The sequence below is a fragment of the Microtus pennsylvanicus genome, chromosome 20, assembly GCF_037038515.1.
Source record: "Microtus pennsylvanicus isolate mMicPen1 chromosome 20, mMicPen1.hap1, whole genome shotgun sequence".
NCBI classification, from domain to species: Eukaryota; Metazoa; Chordata; class Mammalia; order Rodentia; family Cricetidae; genus Microtus; species Microtus pennsylvanicus.
The window spans coordinates 39,110,973-39,131,584 of record NC_134598.1 but is presented as its reverse complement, the minus strand read 5'-3'; the positions used below and the strand labels follow the sequence as shown (position 1 = coordinate 39,131,584).

Here is a 20,612-nt window from a genome sequence, read left to right as displayed (position 1 = left end):
GCGTTAAGGTTTTGAAAGTTCCCCAGATGATTTCAGTGTGTAGACAAAATGGAAAAGTAGCCGTGCTTAAAGAATTTTCCACATTTGGTCGACAACGGGGTGAATCAAGATGAATCTCACCTGCCTTCTCCCTGAAGAGGATAACTAGGGTCGAGGGAAGCGACAGCAGAGGCCTATTAGAAATTAGTAATCCTGGCACAACAACTCAGAAGGACCACTTGGTAATATGTTGGGTCATTCTTGAGTTTCTGCAATATTTATTAGTTTTTAGGAAGGGACGGGTGGTTGGTAGTTATGCTACCTCTCAGACATCTTTCGTAATGCAAAAGTGCATTCCATGTAGCCATAACAACAAGAGGGAGGAAACTGATCTCTGAACTAGGTGGTTTTCTTATTTCAGCATAAACTTATATTCTAAAGTCATTTTCTCGATGTCACAGTTGATGAAACCTAAGCAGCATGCATGCCAGGGTTACTGATTTCTAACAGGCCTCAGTTGATGCTTTCTCTTTTACAGTTTCCCTCCAAAGGAAAAAAGGTAGCTATTCTGAGGAGTCCTCAAAGTGCCCGAGTTTCTCCATTACTCTTAGCAAATGGTACCCTTGCTCTGTCTACAGGACAACATAATTAAAATTGTCTTCTATATAATTTAGCAGTAGAAGGGACTACCTCACACTTTGTCTTAGAAGTGAGATTTGGTTTTAAAGACTAAAAGAAACCTGTATGTGTGCCAGTAAAATGAAGAAAACATCGTTGAGAGATAAGGTCTCATTACATAGCTTCGGCTGTCTTGGTACTCACTACGTAAACCAGGCTGGCCTTGAACTCACAGACATCTGCCTGTCTCCAGTTTCCTGAAAACTGATCCTGATAGTTTTTGTCTGATCCCCATGTCAGAGCACCAGCACAGTGAAAGGCTCAACACGGTTGTGCAAGCACGTGTATCACTGAGGTTCCTAAGTTTTATAGCTGGGTAGGAATGTTGATTTCTCTTTTCCTTTGGCAGTTTGCATAGCATCTTCAGGTACTACTAGAGCTAGTCCTTGGGAAGGAGGCTTGCAGGTCAGTTCCAACTCTATTTCCCTGAGGTCTATGTCTGAAATGTGTAGTATCTTTAACAAAGGCACTGAAACTATATCAATAGCTATGTCAAAATGGAAAAGAATTTTCCAATAATAAAAATAGTGGGAAAGTTACAGTAAGTAAGGTTTTTTGGACTGTATAAACACTAAATTTCTGGATGTCAAGCAGCAGTTTTATGTTGAGGTATAGCAACTTAATATTAGGGGATCCTGGAAAAGTGACTAAAAGTTTGTACAGTTGAAGCACAGACAAATGCAGTCACCTTTAAAATGTGTAAACTCGTGATGAAACATTTGAGTACTGAGACTGTGACTCAGTGTAGAGTATTTGTTTAGTATGGGTGAGACACGGGCTTTGTTCCTGATATCCCCCAACAGTCCTTCGGTCTTCCTTTTGGTGCTTAAATTGATTTTCTTTTAGGAAGAGAAATTTCTGTTGCACGAATAATAAAAACCTAGAGATAGATATTGGGTTCAAGTTGAAGATCAGAAAAGCAAAGCAGTCAAGCAACTAGAGAGATCTTATCTCTACCAACTCTCAGACGAACAAAAAATATTCTACTCTCTGCCCAGTCATATTGCTCCTGTCTTCACCTCTCTCCATTAAAGGTGTGTGATTCCCAAAAGCTGGGATTAAAGGTGTGAACCATCACCACCTGGATCTGTTTGTGGATTGATTTTCTGTAGCCCAGGGTAGCCTTGAACTCAAAGAGATCCATCTAACTCTGTCTTCTGAGTCCTGGGATTAAAGGTATGTGCCACCACTCCCTGGCCTGTGGGGCTGACTAGGGTGGCTGCTTTGCCTTCTGATCTCCAGTAAAACTTTATTTATTAGAACACAAATACTATAACACTAAAAATGTCCAATGTTTTTGAGGATGCAGTGATTTGACCTTGTCAAAAGAGATAAAAGTGTACAATTTATTAGCTTTGAAAAGCAGTATGCAATTTTTTGTAACTCTCTCAAAGGTCTTACTGCTTGAATCATTCATAAATTCATTTTAGAAATTTGTCTAAAATAGCCAGAAAAACAAACATAAGAAACTGTGTATAGGGGCTGGAGGGATGGCTCAGAGGTTAAGAGTACTGATTGCTCTTCCAGAGGTCCTGAGTTCAATTCCCAGCAACCACATGGTGGCTCACAACCATCTGTAATGAGATCTGGTGCCCTCTTCTGGTTTGCAGCATATATGTAGGAAAAACACTGTATACATAATAAATAAATTCTAACAAAAAAAGACTGTGCATAGCAAGTTTAAGCCCAGCATGGAATCATGAAAATGGATCGCTACCAGTTAAATACCGAATGTGAAAACATTCCATTTCTTCCTTCATACTGGACATTTCCATCTGTGTTTGGGGAAATCTAACAGTTGAGGAAAAGGCTAAGGGAAAGAAACAATGAGTGAGATCTGTGTGTTGTATTTTTTATTTTGCTCACAAGGATAGGAAAGACAACTTAAAAAGTAATGCAGCAGAAACAGTAGACTGGGGGCACAGAGGTGAGGGGGAGGGAATGGGAGGAGAGGAAGGAGGGGAAACTGCAGTCGGGCTGTAAAATAAATAAATAAAAGTAATTCAGAGGTTGTCATTACCATCAGAAACCAAATGTTTGCTGTTGTTATCATTCTGCATCATCCTGAAGTTAAACAGTCTGAAAGTGATCTTTGAAACCTTGGAAGATGGCTATAGAATGCTACAGGGATTACTCTGGTCACTTGTTGGTTAGTTGGTCTTTCTTCAGAGATAGGGTCTTACTGTGTGGCCCACGTTGGCTCGGACTTGATGCATTCACTTGCCTCCGCCTCCTAAGTTCTGTGATTGTAGACCTTCCCTACCCAGATATTTACATCTCCTGTTAGGTCTTATTAACGTACATGTTTTTCATGTGCAAAGAAAGTGATGTTTTCAAGCTTTGACATGATCCATTGTTTTTGAAAAAAAAAGTATAGATTTGACTTTTGTATACACAATTTTTGGATCCTACATTCTTGGCACCCAGGCCATTCTTGAGGAGCTGTGGTTATCTTTGTGATTTAAAATTTTGGTTTCACTTGCTATTTTCTGTTTGGTGTATGGTTTAAGGAGAAATAGAACAGTATCTCTAGCCTTAAAATGACAAGGAGTTGGGGCTAGAGGAGTGGTCAGCAGTTAAGAGCACTGGCTGCTCTTCCAGGGGTCCTGGGTTCGAGTCCCGGCCACCACATGGTGGCTCACAACCATCTGTAATGGGAACGGGTGCCCTCTTCTTTCGTGCAGGCACACATGCAAATAGAAGCACTCACACACGTAAATAATTCTTCTAAAAATAGCAAGAAATTGGGCTATGTTTAAGATTAATGAAAACCTTAGTTAGGCAGTGTTCATTTTTACTTTATTTTTCCATAAAATTTCTTTATTCTCTGGATTGGTTAAACTAACTACTTGCTGCTGATGTTTTTTTTTTCTTTTGTACTTTTGAGACACGATTTCAATGTATCCTTGACTGTTCTGAAATTCTCTATGTTGACAAGGCTGGCCTTGAACTCAAAGAGATCTGCCTGCCTCTGCCTCTCAAGTGCTGAGATTAAAGGTGTGTGCCACTATGCCCATGCCCATGTCTAACTGCTTTAAGATTCTTTATAGTGTGTGCATGTGTGTGTATGGTGTGTGTGGTTTAGTGTGGTATGTGTGGTGTAGTATGGTGTGTGTCATGTGTATGTATGTGTGTGTGGTGTATTGTGATGTGTGTGTGTGTGGTGTGTGTATGTGTGTGTGGTTTAGTGTGGTACGTGTGGTGTAGTATGGTGTGTGTCATGTGTATGTATGTGTGTGTGGTGTATTGTGATGTGTGTAGGTATGTGTGTGTGGTGTAGTGTGTGATGTGGATGGTGTGTATATGTATGTGTGGTACATGTGATGTAGTGTGGTATAGTGTGGAGTGTGTGATGTGTGTATGTATGTGGTTTAGTTGTATATATGTATGTGTGTGGTGTGTGTATGTATGTGTGGTGTGTGTGTGATGTGTGTGGTGTGTGTATGTGTGTGGTGTAGTGTATGTGTGATGTGTGTGGTGTGTGTATGTGTGTGGTGTAGTGTATGTGTGATGTGTGTGTGGTGTGTGATGTATGTGGTGCGTATGTGTGTGGTGTAGTGTGTAGGTGTGTGTGTGGATGGTGTGTATGTATGTGTGTGGTGTGTGTATGTATGTGTGGTGTGTGTGTGATGTGTGTGGTGTGTGTATGTGTGTGGTGTAATGTATGTGTGATGTGTGTGGTGTGTGTATGTGTGTGGTGTGTGTATGTGTGTGGTGTGTGTGTGATGTGTGTGTGATGTGTGTGGTGTGTATGTGTTTGGTGTAGTGTGTAGGTGTGTGTGTGGATGGTGTGTATGTATGTGTGTGGTGTGTAATGTGTGTGTGGTGTGTGTATGTATGTGTGGTGTGTGTGTGATGTGTGTGTGATGTGTGTGGTGTGTGTATGTGTGTGGTGTAGTGTATGTGTGATGTGTGTGGTGTGTGTATGTGTGTGGTGTAGTGTGTGTGTGATGTATGTGGTGTGTATGTGTGTGTGTGGATGGTGTGTATGTATGTGTGTGGTGTGTGTATGTATGTGTGGTGTGTGTGTGATGTGTGTGGTGTGTGTATGTGTGTGGTGTGTGTGTGATGTGTGTGTGGTGTGTGATGTGTGTGGTGTGTATGTGTTTGGTGTAGTGTGTAGGTGTGTGTGTGTGTGGATGGTGTGTATGTATGTGTGTAGTGTGTAATGTGTGTGTGGTGTGTATGTATGTGTGGTGTGTGTGTGATGCGTGTGTGATGTGTGTGTGATGTGTGTGGTGTGTGTATGTGTGTGGTGTAGTGTATGTGTGATGTGTGTGGTGTGTGTATGTGTGTGGTGTAGTGTGTGTGTGATGTATGTGGTGTGTATGTGTGTGTGTGGATGGTGTGTATGTATGTGTGTGGTGTGTGTATGTATGTGTGGTGTGTGTGTGATGTGTGTGGTGTGTGTATGTGTGTGGTGTAATGTATGTGTGATGTGTGTGGTGTGTGTGATGTGTGTGGTGTGTGTATGTGTGTGGTGTAATGTATGTGTGATGTGTGTGGTGTGTGTATGTGTGTGGTGTGTGTGTGATGTGTGTGTGGTGTGTGATGTGTGTGGTGTGTATGTGTTTGTTGTAGTGTGTAGGTGTGTGTGGGTGGTGTGTGTGTGTGATGTGTGTGTGGTGTGTAATGTGTGTGTGGTGTGTGTATGTATGTGTGGTGTGTGTGTGATGTGTGTGGTGCGTGTATATGTGTGGTGTAGTGTATGTGTTATGTGTGTGGTGTGTGTATGTGTGTGTGGTGTAGTGTGTGTGTGTGATGTGTATGTGTGTGGTGTATTGTGATGTTTGTAGGTGTGTGTGTGGTGTAGTGTATGTGTGATGTGTGTGGTGTGTATATGTATGTGTGTGGTACGTGTGATGTAGTGTGGTATAGTGTGGCGTGTGTGATGTTGTGTATGTATGTGGTTTAGTGTGATGTGTATTGTGTATATATGTATATGTGTGGTGTGTAATGTGTGTGGTGTGTGTATGTGTGTGGTGTAGTGTGTGATGTGTGTATGTATATGTGTTTGGTGTAGTATGGTGTGTGTAGTGTGTTTGTATCGTGTGTGTATGTGTTGGTGTAGTGTGTTTGATAAAATGTGTGTGTTTTTATGACAGATTTCCTTTGAAGAGAAATGAGAAAGAAACTTAGACATATTAGTGAACTGTCTTTATACAATTTTAGACTGTCTTAAGCATATTTTGTCCTAGTTCACTTACTACCTGAGTTTGTTTTAGTTTAACATTAACTGGGTGTGTGTCACAAAGACAGAAATTGTCCTTTAGACAACTCGCCGTAAGCCATCACTGATCTCATCCTGAAATAGTCGACTTTTATCGGTGTTGGTTTCTTTCATGGATCCGAAGGCTTTGAGATTGAAAATATTATGAGTATCATGTGATAGCAGCATTCATGTCCTTGTTTTTTCATGTTTTCTGTAAACAGCAGAGTTTAACATGAAAAAACATTTTATAGAATTTTGGAACAAGTTGGTTCTTGTCGTGGACAGAGGCAAAACAGACTTAGAAATTGATTGCAGTTGATGCTTTTAGGGTAAAACACTTCTAGACTTTGGGACCACTGCCAGCGTTGAGATGCCCATGTGCAGTGTCCTCATCAGGGAGCATGACATCCACTGGTGTGCCTGTCATATGAGCCATCTTAGAGCCTAGGACTCTTTCCACCCTCACTTTCATAAAGCTTAGTTTTTACCTGGGTCGTTAGTACATGGTCAGCTAGTTGCAGATCCCTGCTCTGCTGCATCTCTTCACTCTTCCTTTTCCTGGTAGAGGTGCTTATTTCCTCCTTATTGGTTATGCGGAGATCAAAGGTTAAGCTTGGCCATGCCCTCCACATTCTCAGGGAAGAAGAAGAATGAATTGAGTCTAAATTAAATAAAAATCCTTCATGAAGGCAAATACGCTTGCTCTCTCAGTAGCCCCATGTAATTTTTCAGATTTAAAAATTGACCTCATGCATTTGTTGATGTTAATATAGAAACGCTTCACTCAAACTTTGTAGTGTTTTTCATGATTATTCTCTTTTGGTATTTTTAGGACTTTTAATTGTAGTATGATAGAACTGCCAGACTCAGTGTAGTGAGCTCTGCAGTTAGTATTGCCTCCATGGAGGTTTAATGTTCAGAGTCTAAAGACTGTTCATATTGAAGCAGCCAGCACCTACCCAGAAGAAATGCTCCCGTTTTCATAGGCATTTCAGACTCTTACTTGAAAAGTTTCATATATGTTTTTTTTGTTTCTTCACTTAGTATAGTGGTCAGTATTTTATATATGACCAAAGATAAATGTCTTAAAAGTTTTAGAAGCTGAAAGTGACTATTATTTTTTTTGCAGAACATTTTCTCCTAGGTAATATCAGTGATGATGTAGTAATTTCTCAAACTTCCAAGAAACAGGAAGTATGATCATTATAATTCGTGCCCAACAAACTAATCATGTGGTGTGGAGCCCGGGGGTATAAATACAATTTGATATATTCATTTCCTATGGTGTAGTTCTGCTATAGGGGAGAGTTTGTACTTAAGTGGCGAGGGATGACATCTATAAGATTTTTTTCTTTCTTTTTTTTTTTTTTTGGTTTTTCAAGACAGGGTTTCTCTGTGTTTTTGGAGCCTGTCCTGGAACTAGCTCTGTAGACCAGGCTGGCCTCGAACTCACAGAGATCTGCCTGCCTCTGCCTCCCGAGTGCTGGGATTAAAGGCGTGTGCCACCATCGCCTGGCTAAGATTTTTTTGATAATAAAGTTAATAGAACTCTGATCTTGATCATCCTGCAATAGGTATGAGGTCATATTCTTACCCAAGGAATGCTACAAAGTACATCCAGAGAAAATTCTTAGGTGTGTGTGTATGTGGAATGGGGTGCACATGGTTATACACGTTCACGCATGTATGGATGCCTGAGGCTGACATCAGGGGTTTTCCTTTGTTGCTCTCCACAGTATGTCTTAAGGTGAGTCATTGAATCTGGAGTTTGCTTTTTTCGCTAGTTTGGCTGTCAGATCTCCAGGAATTTTTCCCCTGACTCTGCATACTCATAAAACGAGTCTGGCAATGTTCCTTCTGGTTATATTTTGTGCAACATTTGGAGGAGTACAGGAAGTTCTGATGGAATTCTTCATTAAAACCATTTGGCCCTGGGATATTTGGTTTGCTTTTGATGAGAGCTTCGATTTCCTTTAAGAGTATATGGCTATTTAAATTGCTCATCCAAGCCTCATTTTATTTTAGGTAAATGTTGACTAGCCAGAAAATTGTCCATTTCATTTATGTTTCACAATTTTGTGGAGTACAGGTTTCTGTGGTTCGATCTAAGGATTCTGTGAATTTCCTTAGTGTCTGTTGTCATGTATCCATTTTCATTTCTGATTGTGTTAGTTTGGATGTTCCCTCTTGTCTTTTATTAGTTTGCATTAGGGTTTGTTTATCTTCTTTATTTTGTCAAATAACCTGCTTTTTGTCTCATTGATTCATTGTATTATTTATTTGTTTCAATTTATTTCCGCCCTCAATTTTTTTATTTTCTGTTTCTGCTTATTCTGGTCATGTCTGCTTTTTTTTTCGAGACCATTCACATGTGTTGTTAAGTCACTAGTGTGAGCTTTCTGTTTGTGCTAGGAAGTTTCCTCTTGGCACTGCTTTCATTGTGTTACATAGGTTTGGGTACAACGTGCCTTCATTTTTCTTGAGTTTTAGGAAGTATTTATTTTATTTTTCATTGGTCCATGCGTGGTTAAGTAGTTTGCTGTTCAATTTCCATTGTTTTGTAGGATTTCTGATAGTACTGTTGTTGTCAAGTTCTAATTTTAAATCATGGTCATTTGATAGGACACAGTGTATTACTCCAGTTTTTTTCTGTGTATGTTTACTTTGTTCCACAGTGTGGTCAGCTTTATAGACCTTTTCATGAGGTGCTGAGAAGATGGATTTTCCTCCTAGCGCCACTTTCAGTTTGGTTACGTTGTGTCTTTATTTTCTTTGAATTCAAGGAATACTTTCATTTCTTTATTTCTTCCCTGACCCAGGTACAGTTTAGTGGTTGCCTGTTCCCTTTCCATGAGTTTGTCTGTCTTTGGTGTAATAACAGTTGTTATACTTCAACTTTGATCCATGGTCATCTGATAATGCTCATGTGCTTGCAAATTTTTTTTTAAATATTTACTTTCTTGGTAATTTATTTATCATGTATGCGATATTCTGTCTGTGTGTGTGTCAGCAGGCCATAAGATGGCGCCAGACATCATTACAGATGGTTGTGAGCCACCATGTGGTTGCCGGGAATTGAACTCAGGAGTTTTGGAAGAGCAGGCAATGCTCTTAACCATTGATCCATCTCTCCAGCCCAATCACCCCCCCTACCATTTTTTTTGTTTGGATTTTCAAGACAGGGTTTCTCTATAGCTTTTGGTTCCTGTCCTGTAAGTAGCTCTTGTAGACCAGTCCTGCCTAGAACTCATAGAGATCTGCCTGCCTCTGCAAAATTTTTTTGTGTCATATAAGGTTCACTTTGTTATCCATGTATGTGGTCAATTTTCGAGAAGGTTCTATGAGTAGGTGAGAGGATATATGCTTTACTATTAGGGCGGAATGTTCTACAGATATTTCTGAAGTCCATTTATTTCATCATCTCCATTATTCCTCTTATTTCTCTGTTATGTTTCTGTCTGGTTGACCTGTTCATTATTGAGAGAGGAGTGCTGCAGTCTCCTACTATTAGTGTGGTTTCGGGCATAAATTTATTTCTAGTGATGTGGGTGCTTTTATATTACTGAAATTTATATTTGGTATTGATACTTCATCCTGATGATATATTCCTGCTGTGAGTATAAAGTATTTGCTGCTCTTAATATTCTTTCTTAATACTGTATCTTTTGTGTTTTTATTATTATGCGGTGAGGGTTTCTGTTTCAGTCTATTTGGTGTTCTGTATGCTTCTTTTACCTTAATAGGAATATCATTTTTTAGGTTGGGAAAGATTTATTCTCTAATTTTGTTGAATCCTTTTCCTCCATTACAGTTTTCAAGTCTTGAAATCTTTCCATTACCAGTTTGATTGCTTTTTCTTGGTTTCCTTTCCCAGGGATTCTTTGATAGATTTCTCATTTCTTCAGAGTTGTTGTTATTCTTCTCATCCTTTTGTTTGAAGTTGTTTTTTTACATTCTTTTTGATGGTCCCTATATTTTTCATAATTTTATGTTTAAAGTCTATTTCTTGTACTACCTCTGGATTAGGGTGTTCAAATTCTCCTGTTGTATATTCCCTGGCTTCTCATACTATCATGCTGTCTTTCAAATTGTTGGAGGCATTCTTACATAAATGCATGCACATTTGTACCAATCCTGTTAGGAGAGTCTTGCCTGCTTGGTATGGTCTTTGCTGCGGCTATCTCTGTGCTTGTGGTTTTTTCTTGGTCTGTCTTCTCTTAGTTTTCTCAGCTCTGGAGTCTCTTATATCTACTCCACCCTGGAGTAGACTGTGGTGATGGACATCAACACATTCCAGATGGATAGGAGTCCTTGGTGGCAAGCTAGGATGGGATAGAGTATTTTTGCATTCATGTTCAATATTGAGATTAGTTTTTTATTCTCTTCCTCGGTTGATTCTTTTTGTTTTTGCGACAATCTTACTGCATAGTCATAAAAAGAGTTTTGGCAATGTTCCTTCTGTTTATATTATGTGCAGCACTTAGAAGAGTATGGAAGTTGTAATGGAATTCTTCATTAACACCATTTGTCCTGGGATATTTTGTTTGCTTTTTACGGGAGCTTCTTTTTCCTTTAAGAGTATATACATATTGAAATTGTTCACCTAGGCATTATTTAATTGATGTAAATGGTACCCACCCAGAAAAGTGTCCATTTCATTTATGTTTTACAATTCTGTGCAGTACTGGTTTTTTTGGTATGATCTAAGAATTCTGTGGATTTCCGTAGTGTCTGTATCCCTTTTCATTTCTGATTGTGTTACTTTGGATGTTTTATTCTCATCTTTAATAGGTTGCATAGGGGTTTGTCTATCTTTATTATATAAAATAACCTACTTTTTGTCTCATTGATCTGGTGTATTTTTTATTTGTTTCTACTTAAATTATTTCAAGTTGTGGCCAGCGAGGTCTTGATCTGTATCATATTCATTAAATCCCTTATGAAAAGTGATTTGCTCATATTTTGTTTCTCCAATTCTTATTTTTAACTTGATATGTTTTAGTGATTATAAATTATATGTCCTTAGTATTTTATATTCTACCCAGTATTGCTTTTTGTCCCCTTTTTCCAGAAAGTAAATCTTGATGTTAGGTGTGTTGCCTCACACCTGTAATCCCAGGATCAAGATGGTTTCATATAAGATTGAGGCCAGGCCGTGAGATGGGATTCTAGGTGTTGCCAGTCCGAACTCAGTGACCTTAAATGGAAGGGTCCTTTAACTCTTCTGGGTTTAATGACGAATCACTAAAAATTTGTGGTCACTGCAGTATTGGCACTGGGGTATTACATTTATTTGGGCTTCCAAGAGAGATCGTTGAGATTTAGTTATGGGAAAGCTCCTTTTGACTCGAACCCTTCGCACAAATGCCTTCTATAATTATGTGGCAAATACATGATGGCTTCAGGATATAGTACAGCTCGGTAAAGGATTCATGCCATGTGTGTTGAAAGAGGACCAATGACTCATAAGATGTAGATCATACTGTAATTTATATATTGTGGAAGAAGTTATTGGCATTTTTAAGTGATTTTAATGTTGGTTGTTCACCAAAGCCAGGGTGTTTTTTAGAAACAGCACGGATGAACACATATCGTTTGTTCTCTGTTTGGCTTCACACTCAGAAGCATTGAACTCATTTTGAGGACTGAACGAGTTTTTGAGGAGCTGAAGGCAATAGAATGAGAGTTTGTGCAGGGATTGTGATCTGTGTATGAGATGGGATTCTTGGTGTTGCCAGTCCGAATTCAGTGACCTTAAATGGAAGGGTCCCTTAACTTTTCTAGGTTTAATGGCCAATCACTAAAATTTGGGGTCAGTGCAATATTGGCCCTTGGGTATTACACTCAGAGGCATTGTACTCATTCTGAGGACTGAACGAGTTTTTGAGGAGCTGAAGGCAATAGAATGAGAGTTTGTGCAGGGAGTGTGATCTGGGTATCAGTTGCCAGGCCGAACTCAGTGACCTTGGATGGGTCCCTTAACATTTCTTGCTTTAATGGCCAATCACTAAAATTTGGGGTAACTTCAATACTGGCACTTGGGTATTAGAGTTATTTGTGCTTTTCCTAGGGAGATCAGTGAGATTTAGTTATGGAAAAGCTACCTTTGTATCGAACTCTTCTTACAAATGCCTTTTATGAGTATATGGCTAATACTTACAGGCTTTAGGATATGGTACAGCTCGGTAGAGTAATCATACCATGTTTTGTGTTGAAAGAGGACCAGTGACTCAGAAGGATCATTCTGTGAGTGATATATTGTGGAAGACCTCATTGGCATTTTAAGTGATTTTAATGTTGGGTGTGTGCACCAATGCGAGGGTGTTGATTAGAAACAGCACGGATGAACACATATCGTTTGTTCTCCTCTGCTTTACTTCACACTCAGATGCATTGAACTCATTTTGAGGACTGAATGAGTTTTTGAGGAGCTGAAGACTATGGAATGAGAGTTTGTGCAGGGAGGGTGATCTGTGTATGAGATGGGATTCTTGGTGTTGCCAGTCCGAACTCAGTGACCTTAAATGGAAGGGTCCTTTAACTCTTCTGGGTTTAATGGCGAATCACTAAAAAATTTGTGGTCACTGCAGTATTGGCACTGGGGTATTACATTTATTTGGGCCTCCAAGCGACATCGTTGAGATTTAGTTATGGAAAAGCTACCTTTGTATCAAACTCTTCTTACAAATGCCTTTTATGAGTATATGGCTAATACTTGCAGGCTTTAGGATATGGTACAGCTCGGTAGAGTAATCATACCATGTTTTGTGCTGAAAGAGGACCAGTGACTCAGAAGAATGGATCATACTGTGAGTGATATATTGTGGAGAACTTTATTGCCATTTTATGTGATTTTAATGGTGGGTGTGCACCAAAGCCAGGGTGTTGATTAGAAACAGCACGGCTGAACACATATCTTTTGTTCTCTGTTTGGCTTCACACTCTGACACATCGAACTCATTTTGAAGACTGAATGAGTTTTTGAGGAGCTGAAGACTATGGAATGAGAGTTTGTGCAGGGAGGGTGATCTGGGTATCAGATGGGATTCTTGGTTTTGCCAGTCTGAACTCAGTGACCTTAAATGGAAGGGTCCCTTAACTCTTCTTGCTTTTATGGGCGGAGGGCGAACAGTGTCACACATAGACAGACCAACACACTCCCACAGTATTCCCTTACCTTGACTGAAACTGGTGACCTCCTCTGAGATCCGCCTGCTTCTGCCTCCCGAATGATGGGATTTAAAGTGTGCATCACTACCACCTGGCTTCTAATTGCTCTATATAAGAAACAGCTGAAGTCACTTATCAGAGGTGAAAGCTGAAGAAAAAACACAAAACCAAACAAAACATCACTACACTGAAGCTCCCTGTGCTGGTGGGGTGGAGGGAAGTTCATCTATTCCCGCGGAACTGAGGCATTGGGTCTTTTGACATGGTGGTGTCTACATGTCTAAAATACACATGCAAGGCTCCCTCGGTTCCCCCTTCCCCAAACCCAAAACAAGAACCAAACGCCATTAGCATTAGTAAATATCTAGTTGGTGCACTTCAGAACAGCCCCTAAAGGACTCCAGAAACCGCATGGGTGGTGATTTGGGACCAGCACGGAAACATCATTGTGAATGATGCACAGGACTCCGTACCTCACTCTCTCTGTCCTTCGAACTTCATTTAAATGGAAGACCCCACATTCGAATGCCTAATCCAGAAGTCTCTTAGCTCTGCTATCTGGAACTGCCTGGCCTTGACCTCAAAGAGATACACCTGCCTCTGCCTCCTGAGTGCTGGGATTAAAGGCCTGCGCCACCACCACCCTGTTCTCTCTTGGGTACTAATCGCGGCTGGGGTCCGGGGGAGGGGCCTGGGTTCTCCCTGCGGCGTGTCCGCACGTGTGGGCGCCCCGCCCCCACACCCCTCGTCGCGGAGGGATGGCCGCGCCACTCCCCGGGGCTCTGGACTACGTCTCCCATGATTCCCTGCGGCGGCCATTTTGCCTGTAGTCCGTGAATGTGCAGAATGCAAAGGGAACTCGATTTCCCATGATGCCCGGGCCCCTGTGGCAAAATAAAAAATGCCGAAATATTAACAGAACAGTGGATAAACAGCGGAGAAAGCACCACCTGTGACCTGCAACCGCCGCTGGAGCTGGTACGGGGCGCGGAGGGGGCGGAGGGTGAACAGGGTCACACGGTGCTGAGGGAGGGCACGGGGCGGCAGCGGAGAGGCCCAGAGGGAGGAGCATACCATGCCAGTGTCAAAACCCCATTAAGTCCTGTTGTGCCATAAAGGTGTACTTAGGGCGTGGCTAGAGGTGGGGCATCACTAGGGCTGAGCGGGGGCCCACCTGCGAGCAAGGCCCTCGTGCTCGAGCCAGGTGTCCCAATTAGCCGACTTATTTTTGCTGGAAGGGCAAGCTGTTTGAAAGCATGGTCCTCCAGTGAGGCGCGGGGTGGAGCTCAGCGCAGCACTTGTGCTGTCCCCGTGTTTGGGATCCCACTGTACCTTCTGAGCATGGCTGTGGTTCTGACTTGCTCCAGGTTGGCTTTTCTGATTTCACTTATGGCAGAAGTCACTCGAAATCAAGAGGGGCGATCCAGCATAGCAGGTATCAACCTTGGCTTCATCTTGGACCATACTGGACACTTTTTAAAGTATAGGTGACTGGCCCCACCCACCCCTTAGATATTATGATGTGCATGGTTGGGGTGTGACTTGGGCGTTAAGGTTTTGAAAGTTCCTCAGATGATTTCAGTGTGTAGACAAAATGGAAAAGTAGCCGTGCTTAAAGAATTTTCCACATTTGGTCGACAACGGGGTGAATCAAGATGAATCTCACCTGCCTTCTCCCTGAAGAGGATAACTAGGGTCGAGGGAAGCGACAGCAGAGGCCTATTAGAAATTAGTAATCCTGGCACAACAACTCAGAAGGACCACTTGGTAATATGTTGGGTCATTCTTGAGTTTCTGCAATATTTATTAGTTTTTAGGAAGGGACGGGTGGTTGGTAGTTATGCTACCTCTCAGACATCTTTCATAATGCAAAAGTGCATTCCATGTAGCCATAACAACAAGAGGGAGGAAACTGATCTCTGAACTAGGTGGTTTTCTTATTTCAGCATAAACTTATATTCTAAAGTCATTTTCTCGATGTCACAGTTGATGAAACCTAAGCAGCATGCATGCCAGGGTTACTGATTTCTAACAGGCCTCAGTTGATGCTTTCTCTTTTACAGTTTCCCTCCAAAGGAAATAAGGTAGCTATTCTGAGGAGTCCTCAAAGTGCCCGGGTTTCTCCATTACTTTTAGCAAATGGTACCCTTGCTCTGTCTACAGGACAACATAATTAAAATTGTCTTCTATATAATTTAGCAGTAGAAGGGACTACCTCACACTTTGTCTTAGAAGTGAGATTTGGTTTTAAAGACTAAAAGAAGAGGGTAAGAAACCTGTATGTGTGCCAGTAAAATGAAGAAAACATCGTTGAGAGATAAGGTCTCATTACATAGCTTCGGCTGTCTTGGTACTCACTACGTAAACCAGGCTGGCCTTGAACTCACAGACATCTGCCTGTCTCCAGTTTCCTGAAAACTGATCCTGATAGTTTTTGTCTGATCCCCATGTCAGAGCACCAGCACAGTGAAAGGCTCAACACGGTTGTGCAAGCACGTGTCACTCACCGATCCTCAGGTGATGTACCCACTCCACCTCCAGATGGTTAATAATGCTAGGGTCCTTCTCTGAAGTTATTTTGACAAGGTATTGTTAAGTTAAACTGCTTCAAAGGAGAGATAAGAGCATTTTCTGGGTTAATATATGAGTTCAAGACCAGCCTGGTCTACAGAGCTAGTTCCAGGACAGGCTCCAAAGCCACAGAGAAACCCTGTCTCGAAAAACCAAAAAAAAGAAAAAAGAAAAAGAAAAAAAAACCCCAAAAAACAAAACAAAACAAAACAAAACAAAAAAAACCCACCTTCTTCTGCCTCCCGAATGCTGGGTTTTAGATGTATATGACCACTCTTGGCTATATTTGGTTTTATTTGCTACATAGGAGTTATAGCTATGGGCTATTGTGAGCTATCTCAATGCATGGACACAGTGTTCATGATCATGTCACAGTAACTGGTGTATCCATCACCTCCAATATTTTTTTTTGTTTGTGCTAGGAACTTTCAAAATCCTCTCTGCTATCGACTTGGAGACATTTCACTAAACTTTTGTTAACTGTCGTCATTGTACTACTGTGTGGAACAGTAGAAGTTGTTCCTCATAATCCCCTGATATTACAAAACCTGAATGTTTGTGCCCCTGGAAATAAGAATAGGAGCCTGGTAGTGGTAGTGCATGCCTTTAATCCCAGCACTCGGGAGGCAGAGGCAGGTGGATCTCTGTGAGTTCGAGACCAGCCTGGTCTACAAGAGCTAGTTCCAGGACAGGCAAAAAAAAATAAGAAAGAAAGCCAGGCGATGCCTTTAATCCAAGCACTCTGGAGGCAGAGGCAGGCGGATCTGAGTTCGAGTCCACCCTGGTCTACAAGAGCTAGTTCCAGGATAGGCTCCAAAGCCACAGAGAAATCCTGTCTCGAAAAACCCCCCTCAAAAAAAAGAAAGAAAGAAAGAAAATAAGAATAAGTGCGGCAGGTGAGTGTAGCTCAGTGGTAGGGGGCTGCTTTACAAGATTCCAGCTCGTGATTCAAAGCCCATGGGTCCTGACCTCCTGGGGCTGAATGACCCTTTCACAGGGGACACATATCAGATATTTTCTTTACAATTTTATTTTCTTAACAGTAGCAAAATTGCAGTTATGAAGCAGCCATGATGTAAGCATGAATCCTAATTCTTATTAATAATAAAAACTGAAAAAAAATTAAAAATAATACAAAAAAACAAAAAACCTGAGAGTCAGATACTGGATGTTAATGCTGAAGACCAGAGAAGCAGAGGGCCAGCCACTAGAGAGTTTTTCCTTCTACCAGGGCCCAAACCGAGGGGCAAGCTTTGTTTGTTAAAACACAAACAAAATCACAGTACACAGTGAAATGTGGTCTGGGGTCATCACAGCGTAAGGAACTACATTAAAGGGTCACAGATTTAAGAAGGTGGAGATCCACTGCTCTAGAGCACCACCACCCATAGTGGTCAAACAATCTACATTAAAAAAAAAAAAACGAAAAAAGAAAGAAAGAAAAAACAAAAAGGAAAAAAAAGAAACAATCTACATAATAAAAATCTAGCATACAAACGATAGAGATGGCTAACTGCGTTGCAATTTAAAGATATTTATAAAAAATGATAGAGATTGCATCGACATAAAAATCTAGCATACAAAGGAGGTGGAAACTTGTTTTTTTTTTCTCATTTTCTCAATTAAAAAAAAGATTTAAAAAAAATCTAGCATACAAACGATAGAGATTGCTAACTGCGTTGCAATGTAAAGATATTTATAAATATAAAGATGATATGCAAAGGTTCTGTACTGCAATGCCATCCAAGCACAGTGGCCGTGAAAGAACTGGCCGACCTTCACAACCTGAGAAAATGTAAGTTAGCAGGATAAAGCTGCAGGTACTGTTTGTGCTAACTTAACTGCGATTCACGGATCCCTTCAGTGCTTAATGCTATGTTGGTGCTCAGAATTGATGCAATGCCCTTCCGAATGCCATGCTTGGCATGTGTGAGTCCCTGGGTTTAGTCCATTGCCATGTAAACAAAAACAAAGAGCCAAATCCCAGAGGAACTTATGTATTAGTTGAGTATTTGGCAATGGATGGATTTAAGGTGTTACAAGTCAGAGTCCCTAAAATGTGGTTTGTAAATTTAGTGAACTTTGAATTGACAAAAATAAAGCAGCAGTGTTGGTAAGGAAAACTGAAACCCTTGACTTCTCAGTAAGGTTTTTCCTGAATAGAGCCTTGGAAAGAAATGCTGAAGGCACAGAAGCAAAGATGCAGGGAATGCTTCTGTAGATAGTCCCGTCTCCATGGTACCTTGGTTCCTCCTGGTCCCATGCTCTGCCACAGGGTGCACTGGCAGGTGGCAGGTGAGTTCCAACAAGAGAACAAGCCTTGGAATTGTAGTTGGAGGCTTGTAATTGTGGGTAATTGGTAAAGGACACTGTGCCTGTGTCCTTACCTGGGAAGAGAATAGTAGTAAGAGCCTCCAAGGCTGCTGGCTGCCCACTAGGCTGCTGTTATTTTAACTGTTTCCTTTTGAAGCCAACTGTCAGCAAATCCATTTTTGCTGTTGTTCCTTATGTTTGCCATTTGAGCCTCAACTTATTCAGAGATCAAATCACTACATTGACTATCCAGAGTAGTTTTTCACTTGAAATGCTAAGATTTATGGGAGAAAAGTGCAATTTATGTAATTAATGCTCAAATCTAGTTCAAGGACTAGTCTCAGTCTTGCCTAGAAGGTTTTAGAAATGCAGTCTCTGGTTCAGCCTTAGCTCTCTTGGAAGGAGGAAGCTGAGGTTGATAGTTTGTATATGCAGTGTCAACATCTGGGACAAGGAAGCTGCAGTTGAACTGCACACAGTGGTTTCAGCTAAATGGTCAGAGTTAGTCAAAGTCTCTGAATTTAGACCACTGTGTGCTGGATAGTTTACTGGCAGCTTGAAATAAGCTAAAGTCATGTGAGATTAAATTTTAAAAAGGGTCTCCATAAGATTGGATCCTATGCAAGCTAGTAGGACATGTTGTTGCCTCATGCTATGTACTTGATAATTGCTTTAAACTCCTAATCCTCCTTCTGCTGCCCAGTGCTGGGTAGGTAGTCCTGCAACTCCTTCAGGACTTGACTGGTCTGTCAAAAGGATAAATAGACCATGTAGTGAGTGACCTCTAGTATCTCTGTTTTTTATTGTTGCTTATAAATGAAAAATAATCTGTGCAAGAACTGAGTACATAGGTCAAGCTTGAAGCTGGTAGATTCACAGTGCAGAAAGTGAGAGAAAGGACAGTGGTTGAGAAGGTTCCTACTTCAACAGTAGTTGAGATTAGCAGTGTTTAGCTATGTATTAATTACCTAATTAGTAATTAGGTAATCAATTTTAGACACTCCATAAATGTCCCGGATGGCCATTTCTTGTTTTCCACATGCCATATAATCAAAAATCTGGATAAAAAACATATCTTGTCATAAAGCCAAATTGCTATAGTTACAGTAGTTCAACCAAAATAGATCTGAGTAAAATGTGGCCCTGCCTAACAGGACTGTTATTACTGGTTTTAAATATACACCCTGAGATAAACAGTTTGAGAAATCTTTGATGTGCCCTAATATAAATCCCTAGTTACTGAATTACATGACTATTAATCCTGTTTCAACATTCTCTTTCCTATCCCCAAGCCTTACCATGACACCCCTTATTATCTTCTAATTTGTGGCTGATCTTGTATATTTTGAATTTCCAAGTGGATCTATATGTTTTTCTTAGGGTTTACTTTGTTACTTAGCTTCTAGGATCATGAACTATAGGGTCAATATCCTTTGTTTATAGCTAATATCCACTTATGAGTGAGTACATAATACCATATTCATCTTTTGGGGTCTGAGTTACCTCACTCAGAACAGTGTTTTCTAGTTTCATCCATTTGCATGCAGAATTTCAAATATTTTTGTTTTTTTACCACTGAGTAGTAATCAAACTATATGAATGTTCCACATTTTCTTTATCCATTCTTCAGTTGAGGGGTATTCAGGGTGTTTCCAGGTTCTGACTATTACAAAAAATGCTTCTATGAACATAGTTGAACATATATCTCTGCAGTATGATTGCGCGTCTTTTTGTTATAATGCCAAGAGTGGTATTTCTGGATTTTTGGGTATGTTGATTGCCAGTTTTCTGTGAAACAGCCATAGTGATTTTGAAAGTGGTTGCACAAGTTTGTATTCTGAATAGTTATTTCACATCCTCTTTAGCTTACGGTATCATTGGTGTTTTTGGACTTAGCCATTCTGACAGGTGCTTTTATATTGTTTAGATATGTTTCTTGTACCACTGATCTCTCCAAGATCTTCATCGTGAAGGTGTATCAGATTTTGTTAAATGCTTTTTCAACATCTAATGAGTTGGTCATACAGTTATTTTCTTTCATTTTATTTACATGATGGATTATATCAATAGATTTTTTTTATGTTGTACCATTCTTGCATCTCTGGGATCAAGCTGACTTGATAATGAAGGATTTTTTTGATGTGTTCTTGTATTTAGTTTGCTAGCATATTATTGAGTACTTTTGCATATCTATGTTCATAAGTGAGATTATTATTTTTTTAAAAATATTTATTTATTATGTATAGAATATTCTGTTGGCGTGTATGCCTAAAGGCCAGAATATTTTTTTTGTTTGTGCTAGGAACTTTCAAAATCCTCTCTGCTATTGACTTGGAGACATTTCACTAAACTTTTGTTAACTGTCATCATTTTACTACTGTGTGGAACAGTCGAAGTTGTTTGTGGCCCTGGAAATAAGAATAGGAGCCTGGTAGTGGTGGCGTACGCCTTTAATCCAAGCACTTGGGAGGCAGAGGCAGGCGGATCTCTGTGAGTTCGAGACCAGCCTGGTCTACAAAGCTAGTTCTAGGACAGGCTCCAAAGCCACAGAGAAACTGTGTCTCGAAAAACCAAAAGAAAGAAAGAAAGAAAGAAAGAGAGAAAGAAAGAAAGAAAGAAAATAAGAAAAAGTGCGGTGGTAAGTGTAGCTCAGTGGTAGAGGGCTGCTTTACAAGATTCCAGCTCGTGG

At 40.5% G+C, this 20,612-nt stretch overlaps 1 long non-coding RNA gene across 1 annotated transcript in view; it reads left to right on the top strand.

The window, feature by feature from the left end:
* LOC142838616 (uncharacterized) overlaps nucleotides 1-20,612 on the top strand; it is an 82,861-nt gene that overhangs the window by 1,206 nt on the left and 61,043 nt on the right. The window lies entirely within an intron of this gene.